Genomic DNA, 8,807 nt, shown 5'->3' on the forward strand with positions numbered 1-8,807 from the left:
AGTAATAAACACACAATAAACACATAAATGCTTCTTCCCCCCCTAAGTCTGTTCAACACAGACATCTCCTTCAACAACCACAACACCTGTAACATTTATAATCAACCTCTGACATCTCCTTCAACATCACCTGTACAACACAGAACATTATTCTATTCAACATCAGCTGTCACCTGTTTAGCCTAGCTACTTCAGCACATATTAACTGCAACTCTCCACATATTAACTTCTCCCCCCTTTTTAGTCAAAATAGACCAAAGTGACTAATTAGACAAAATAAATGTCAATCAGTCCAGCAGAGAATGTCACAAAGGATGTTATAACATATAAAATGTTAAAACAAAATGTCAGGGGGTACAAAACCATAATTATACACAGCTACATGAGCTGAGATAAATAGAAACCCAGAGAACTCACAAAGAGCCCAAAAATTACATCATGGCATCAAACCAGACTGCCAAAAAAAACATCAAACATCAAATCAATAAAGCATCCAGAACAACATCATAACAGGGGGACCATCTTCACCACAACTCAGTCTGAGGAGCTAGCATCTTCTTTAGCTTCAGATCTAGAACTGCCACTAGATTTGTCTTGAGAATCAGACCTCTCACTTGAGGTGTGGGCATCTGTTTCCTTGGGTTCACCAACATTATCCATATCTCCTTGCTCCAAGCTATTAATTAGAACCTCTAAAGCCTCTTTCCTAGCCTTAGCCACCATAATCCCAGTCTCCAATTCCTTACAGGTCTCTTTCAATTCAGCAATCAGGCCACCTTGAGAGGTTGGCTTCTTCATTGCAGATGTCATAACAATGTCATTGACATGACTGCCTTCAAATAACTTGTAATAAACTGACAATGGAGGATTTCTTCTATTGGGGATATCACTTGTGCTTAAAATACCAGGTTGCTGGCTTAGAATTATCCCACAAATAATTGAGGGAAAGGCAATTGGCAACTTCACTGCATTTGTGGAAGCATGTCTAACAATTTGTTCAAACATGAACCTTCCATAATCAAAGTTGAGCTTGGTTCCAATAGCATATATTATCCTTCCGAGAACATTAGAGATTGTTGAGATGTGGTTTGTTGGTACCCAGTTGGTTGACCCTATCTTATGCAAGATAGCATATTTTACAATTAATTTTCCAGCAGAGAGATGCTTTTTGCTTGGCCATTCCTTGACTTGTCCAGCAATGATTGTACTACAGACTTCATTGTCTGTGGCCTCTAATTCAACAGCTCCTTCTGTTCCTCTTCCTAGGTGTAACACCTCAAAATTTGCCCTCCTCTCTTGGGACTAGCATTAACATATTGCATTACATTTTTAGGTCATTAGGCATTGCATATTGCATATCATGTGGTTACATTGTGCAAGTCATCCTCTCAAGTCTTGTTCAGAAGATGAGGAAGTCAAAGTGCAAGCCTAGGGTTTATTGACTGATCATTGGCCATCTGAGGATTGGACTGTGAATTAGGGTTTTTTGTGATGCTCAAAGGGTATTGGTCTTCATCTTGATTGAGGTGATACATCATCATCATTATGGTTGGGTTTCATCAGGAGATGGAGGCAGATTCCTTGAGATTAGGGTTTTGACCACTGGTCAACCCTAATCAGTTGCATTGGGCCAATCAGGGCATAATCAGGAGATGGGGTTTATGATGGTTATGGGGTTCATTCTATGATTATTTTGTGCTTATTGAGGCTAGGGTTTCACCCTTGAGCCATTTCAGTTGAAGATTGGAGCTCAGATTGATCTATGCATTGCCAGATTCATCTATCAGATGAAAAAGTCAATTGTGGTCAACTGTGCATGATCTGATGGATTTGGAGGTGAAAATGAGTTGGATACACTTCATTCATGTTGGAACAAGTGTTATATGACATTGCAAAGCTTAAGAATGAAGAAAATCAAGTCAGAACAAAAACAGCCAAAAATAGAAAGTGACTTGTAATGAAAGTTTCCAAAAATGGAAAGTTTTTGACCTCAAGACCACGTGTCCAAAGAAGCTTCAAATGAAAAATTGTTCAACATGAAAGTTGTAGATCTTGTTCTCACCTTTCCAAAAAGTCCAAGAACTTGAAAATCCCATGTATGGTTGGAAAGTTATGGCTCAGTGAAATTCAAAAATGACCCATAATCAGGAGGCCATAACTTCCATATGGTTTGTCCAGATTGCAAGTTCTTTACATGCACAAACTCCATTTGACATGTACTTTCATGGTGCATAATTGGATTTTTTCAAAAGTGGTCAATGCAAAAAGTCAAATTTCAACTGGACAGTTAAAATGGACCAAGGGCAAAATTGTCCAACTTGTGAAATAATTGGAATTTTTGAGTGGGGATTTTTGCTACACCTCATGAATGGCATTTAAAAGTTGTTGGAATCATCATTTCATGGCAAAGGCTTGTGGTTTGAGAATTGGCCATTAAAATGAAATTGCAAAAATGGACAAAGTGGCATTACATAGTGAATATGAGAATTACACAACCAATGAGAGTGAGACAAGTTTCAACAGCTCACACATGGCATTTGGAAGGTGTGTGAGCTGTCAAACAGGTGGCATTGAGCTGTCCTATGAAATTCCACTTTTGTCCTCACTTTGAAAGTTAACCATTTCACTTAACAATTCCAATTAGCTAATGATGATGATTAAGCTTGGTTTAAACACACATATATATTCTTAATCACTCCCTAAACATAACAGAATTTCACATTTACCAAAGTTGGATCAAAAACCTCTTCATTCTCTCAAGTTTGCTCAAGAACACATTGGATCCAAATTCATCAATCTTCTTCATTCCTCAACCAATTCTCGATTTTCCTTTTGCATTCAACTCCAATCATCATCCTCATCAACTGTTTGTGGAGTTTGGAAGGGAAGGAGCTGTGAATCCCGACTGTTGCATATGCATCATCCATGGTGAATTGAAGAGTTTGAGCACTAGGAGCAAAATTGAGTGAATTGAAGCTTTGCATCCTACTTCCTCATGTTCATGCTGCAACTGTTTCATTAAATCAAGCACGGATTCCACTGATTTCTCTACTGCCATACCAGGTACCTTCAATTTTCGAATCTCAAGCTTGGATAAATGATTATGTGCGTGCGGTAGTCCTTTGATCGTAGAGTTCAATGATGCTTTTAGATTTGCAAATGATTAACTGTAGCGCATGAAATCTAGGTTTGAAGTTTAGATCCAAAACCCTAGATCGATCGATTCGCATGTTTTAGGAACTGTTAGTCAAAACTAAGTTCATATTCGTGATCCACGTAGTTAGACGATTCCAACGAGTATCGGTTTGTCCATTTTGGTGAGGGTTTGAGATTTACGCGTTCTTGGCATGGCTGAGTGAGGAAGATGAGAGTTCTGCGCAAAACACTGTTAGATCTTCATTTCCATTTGAAAATTCAAATAGGATGTTTCCCTCCCCCGCGCGATTTAATTACGAATCTGCCATTACTGAATTTTATTCAATTAATTAATTAATTCACAAAAATTCTAAAAAATCATTAGCACATTAAAAAATCATAAAAAATTGTAGAAAATTCAGAAAAATGTGGAAATTTTTGTGTTGACTTTGTTGTTGAGTGTAGGATTTTTTTGACCTATTGGTCAAAGTTGTGCATGGCAAAAATATTGTTTGACCTAGGCTTATTTCACATGTGTTCAAAATTGATACATTTTACCATTTGGTTTATGAAATGCTCACAATGTAAAATAAATTCTTGAAATTTTTTGTGATGATTCTTGACTGATTGATTCTCATTTCCATGTAAATTTCTTGAATTTTTGATACCTGGCCATGGAGTTATGAATTTTTGAACTTAGGTGTAACAATGTGTGTCACACCTCATTATGTCAATTTGCTGGATTTAATTGAATGACCTAGACTTGTTGGAATGACATGAAATTTTGCATGAAGGTTGATTAACATGTTAAGATGCTATATGAATTTTTGTGGAATTTTACATTGCATTTTCAAATTGTTTGGTATTTTTCATCTCTGGTGGTTGAAATTGCAAGTTCATGTGACATAGGTTGGCAAATCTTTTGTGAAATGCTCATGTGGTATTGAATGTTCATGAAATTTGATATGCTTGTAATAGACACATGATGTGACATCCCTGTTTTGGTCTCATCCATTTCTTTTTTGTTTTCATTGAGTTATGAATTTTTGAAGTGGATGTATGTGTTGATGTTGTGATTTGGAGCCTATAATTGTGTCTGTTTTTGTTGATTTTCATTGACATGGTTCCATTTGCCCAATTGAGCTCAAATTTGACATGGTAGACCTTAAATATCCCCTGTTTAGGTGTAAATTATTTGAGAATTTTTAGAAGTGTTTTGATGTGGATTTGAATGCAATAGTTCTGTTTGGATGTTTGATGCTTCATTTGAATTAGTTTGGATTGTTTTGTGCATAACATGAACATGATGAATGATATAAACATGAGACTAATTGTGTTTGCTCTTGTTTGACATTAATTTGACTTTGGTTGGTGAATACCTTGCTGTTTAGGAATTTTTCTTGCCTTTGGACCCTAGGCTTAGCCTAGTGGTCTTGTTGCTAATATTTGCTTGATTTTTCAGGATCAAAAGCATAATGCACATGGAGAATGAATCAAGTTAAATGCAATTGATGTTGTTTGATGTTTGTACACTAACATAACATTGTTTTGTAGGTTGTGAAGTTTGGGCTTAAGCTTTGAGCTTGCCTTGTTGTGCATTGAGCTGTATAGATTAACTGATTGAACTTTTGCTGTTTAGTTTTGTCTGTCTGAGTACTAACTGTGTTTGACTGTTTCCAGGTACTTTTAGTTGCTCAGTTCCTTGTGAACTTTTGCTTTGCTTTGCTTAAGCAACTTGCATTGAGGTAGGTCCTCTTGACTTCATGTAGTCTGGAGACCCGGCTGTTACCGGGCCGGGCAAATAAATGTCTGAAGTCCTCCTTAAGAGGCGATGATTGTGATTGTTTAATTTTGTGCCTAAGCAGGTAAAGTCCTTAATCAAGGCAATTGGTGGAAGGTAGGGATAAGCAATCTATACCCCACTATTCAGTTGAGTCTTCTCCTTGCTCCCATTACATGGTTGTAGCATTGAGATCCAAGCCCAAGATCCTGTGCAGTGCACATTGTGTCAGAGTCTCTGAGTATAGAAGGGTTCCCCCATTCTGGACCCATGCTCATTTGTCAGAAGCTCTCCCTGGTTAGGGATAAGAGCTGTGAGGTCTGATCCTCACTTCACCTCTCATCTGCTTCACCTTAGCCTCGTAATGGCAAGGTTAAGAGCAAACCCAGCCCGTACAGACGACTCGCTTCGGCAGTCAAACCTATTGTGTGAGCCACTTGTTTGGTTATAGTGCGTGCTGTGTGGATATCTGGTTGAGATGCTTGTTCTCATTTGATGTATGCTTGAATTATTTTGTATGCTTGTGTGCTGGCTTCTTTCCTGGTTAGGATAGGCTTGTTTATGCAAGTAGGATAGAAAACCGAACTTAGGGTAAACGATGCATGACAACACTAGGCTCGAGTCCAGCTCCCTAGTAGTGTGTCTTTCCCCGGTTTCTGGTTAGCAATTCAGTCCCTTTCAGGGGAACTACATCGCCCTGATCCTCGTTCCAGACGAGGTATGTAGGCAGGTGGTCGTGCGAGACCACTCCGGGCAACCTTTTTCTTTTTTGCGTGCGTTTACTTGTTATCTGACTGTGTGTTTGGTTCGGATGCCGACGTAAGCCCAGTAATTGGCTGTCGGGCTCCACGTTTGCCGTTTTGAGTGTGTTTTGGGTTCGGATGCCGACGTAAGCCCAGTGATTGGCTGTCGGGCTCCACGTTTGCCCTTTTGAGTGTGTTTTGGTTCGGATGCCGACGTAATTCCATCCAGTGGTTGTCGGGCTCCATGTTTGCCACCCTTGCTTGTTTGTATGTTTTGTGTTGTTTGGCGTGCGTAAGCCGAACTACAGAGGCTCTGATTCTTGTTCCAGACAAGATATGTAGGCATAAGGTGCGATACCTTATCGAGCTCCCTTCTCTTAACCCCACCTGCGTTCCCTGTGTGTGTGTGATGTTTAGCAACCTATTCTTTATTCTAGGACGTGGATCCCTAGGAGTACCTAGGACGTGAGGGGTGCTAATACCTTTCCCTTGTGTAACCGACTCCCTTACCCTTTCCCTTTGGTCGCGAGACCATGTCTTTCCAGGTTTCTCTGAGCGTTTCCTTTCCCTATCTTGGGATAAATAACGTTTAGTGGCGGCTCTGTGTGTGTTTTATTTTCGAGCCTCGCCGGTTGATTTTTCGCAGGATGCGACACTAGGAACTTATTAATCACAGTTGGAGAGAACCTTACACACCTTCCTCTAACAAACACTTTGCAAAACTCTTTGCTGTTCTTGTCAGCAATATCCTCCGGAATGTTCACCACAAACTCCTTCACAAGACCTTCAAAATATTGGGGTAATGCACTAACTATTTTTATTAAACCAGCAGACTTGATCAACTCCATAACCTCCTTCACTTCCACAACATCCTTTCCTAGTTCCCTTTCCACAACAACTCTCCTCTGTATTACAAATTTCTACTTGGCTACACCATCTTCCAGATGGAAGGAAATGTTATCCAAATGCACAGCAGCAACCTTGGCAGGGGATTTTCTAACAGTTTGCTTTTTGACAGGAGAGATGTCTGGGACATCGTCTTCAACATCATCCTCTGAGTCATAACTTTCTCTGACCTTTCTCTTCTTGACCTCCACTTTACTCCATGATCTTGAAGGACCTACAGCAGTAGCCTTCTTACTAGTTCTGGCTATCATCATCTCAACCACAGACCTCCCCTTCCTGATCTTCATTCTCTTTGTAACACTTGGCTTCAAGTGATGAAGCAAGGTGTCGTCTTCCTCATCTGAACTTTCTTCTTCCAAATCAATCACCTTTTCAGCAGAGTCATGCTTCTTAGACTGAGAAGCATCTACAGGTTTCTTACTAGGCACAATTTTCCCTAAAAAACACAGTCCTTCTGCAGTAATATCTTTCTCTGACCTAGATGAATCATCATCTTTCTCATTTTGAGGTTCCACCTCAGGTGAGGGGTCCCTTCTAGACAGAGGATTCGAAACTCCCTTGACTGAGTGTCCTTCATTTAGGATCCTTGTGACCAGATTCCTAATGACACGATCAGTATAATGCATGTCATCCTTAGAGGGGGGTTATCAGAACTATTATCTTGAGTGTTTCCTGCAGTGGAAGATGAACCAGGGGCGTCGCCTGGGATTACTGAAAGGGGAATAACTTCCAAAATGTCTTCATCCAAAAAATCCATGGAGGGTGTTCTTGCTTTGTGAGTAGGCTTAGAACCAGAAGATGAAGGATGTTGTGACATCTTATTGAGCTTGTGAAAGAATTTTTGTTGCCCTAGCAGAGATGGTCGATATAGTTTGATGAAGATGGAAGTGGTTGTGTTGAGGTTGAGTGTGAAAATGGTATAGATGGTAGTTCCAATACTAGGTAATGATTTACTATAAATGGGGCACTTTCTTTTAAGTGGGCAGACAATATTTTTATTACCTTTTCCACTCCAAATTAATTGCTATAAATTCTCATGGATACAAATCCCTAATTTCCCTCTTAAACATTTAAATTGATTAGCATCCAAAGCCTTTGTAAATATGCCAGCTAATTGCATTTCATTAGTAACATGCTTCAGGGCTATGATTTTCTCTTCCACTAGTTCTCTAATAAAGTGATGACGAATATCAATGTGCTTTGTCCTGCTGTGTCGAATATGATTCTTAGAAATAATTATAGCACTCAGGTTGTCACATTACAATGTCATGACATCTTGTGTGACATTGTATTCAGTCAATATTTGTTTCATCCAAACCAATTGAGAACAACTACTCCCAGCTGCTATGTATTCAGCTTCAGTAGTGGATAGAGACACACAATTTTGTTTCTTGCTAAACCATGATATCAAGTTGTTTCCCAAGAAGAAACATCCTCCTGATGTGCTTTTCCTATCATCATCACTTCCAGCCCAGTCAGCATCACAGTATCTAGTCAGCATGGATCCAGAACCATGAGTATATAACATTCCATATTCACTGGTGCCATTGACATATTTCAGTATCCTCTTCACTTGGTTTATGTGACTGACTTTTGGTTCATCTTGATATCTAGCACAAACACCTACAACATAGGCAATGCCAGGTCTACTTTCTGTGAGATATAGCAGACTTCCTATCATGCTTCTGTATGGACTTTGATCTACACTAACACCATTTTCATCTTTGGAGACTTTCAAATGTGTAGGAGCAGGTGTCCTTTTATGACTTGCATTCTCCATGCCAAACTTCTTAACAATGTTCTTGGCATATTTGCTTTGAGATAGAAAGATAGAATCTTCCATCTGCTTGACTTGTAGCCCAAGGAAATAAGTCAACTCTCCAACAAGGCTCATCTCAAACTCAGACTGCATTTGTCTAACAAAATGTTCGACCATCTGATTTGACATCCCATCAAACACAATATCATCCACATATATTTGAGCCACAATGAGTTTTCCTCCTTCATTCTTAACAAATAGGGTTTTGTCAATACCTCCCTTCTTGTATCCATTGTTAGTGAGGAACACTGTGAGTCTCTCATACCAAGCCCTAGGAGCTTGTTTCAAACCATAAAGGGCTTTCTTCAATCTGTACACATGCTCTAGAAGATTTGGATATGTGAATCCTTTAGGTTGTTCAACATACACTTCCTCATTTAAGTAGCCATTCAAGAAGGCACTTTTTATATCCATTTGGAACAAT

Source organism: Lathyrus oleraceus, chromosome 6 (assembly GCF_024323335.1).
Source record: "Lathyrus oleraceus cultivar Zhongwan6 chromosome 6, CAAS_Psat_ZW6_1.0, whole genome shotgun sequence".
NCBI lineage: Eukaryota > Viridiplantae > Streptophyta > Magnoliopsida > Fabales > Fabaceae > Lathyrus > Lathyrus oleraceus.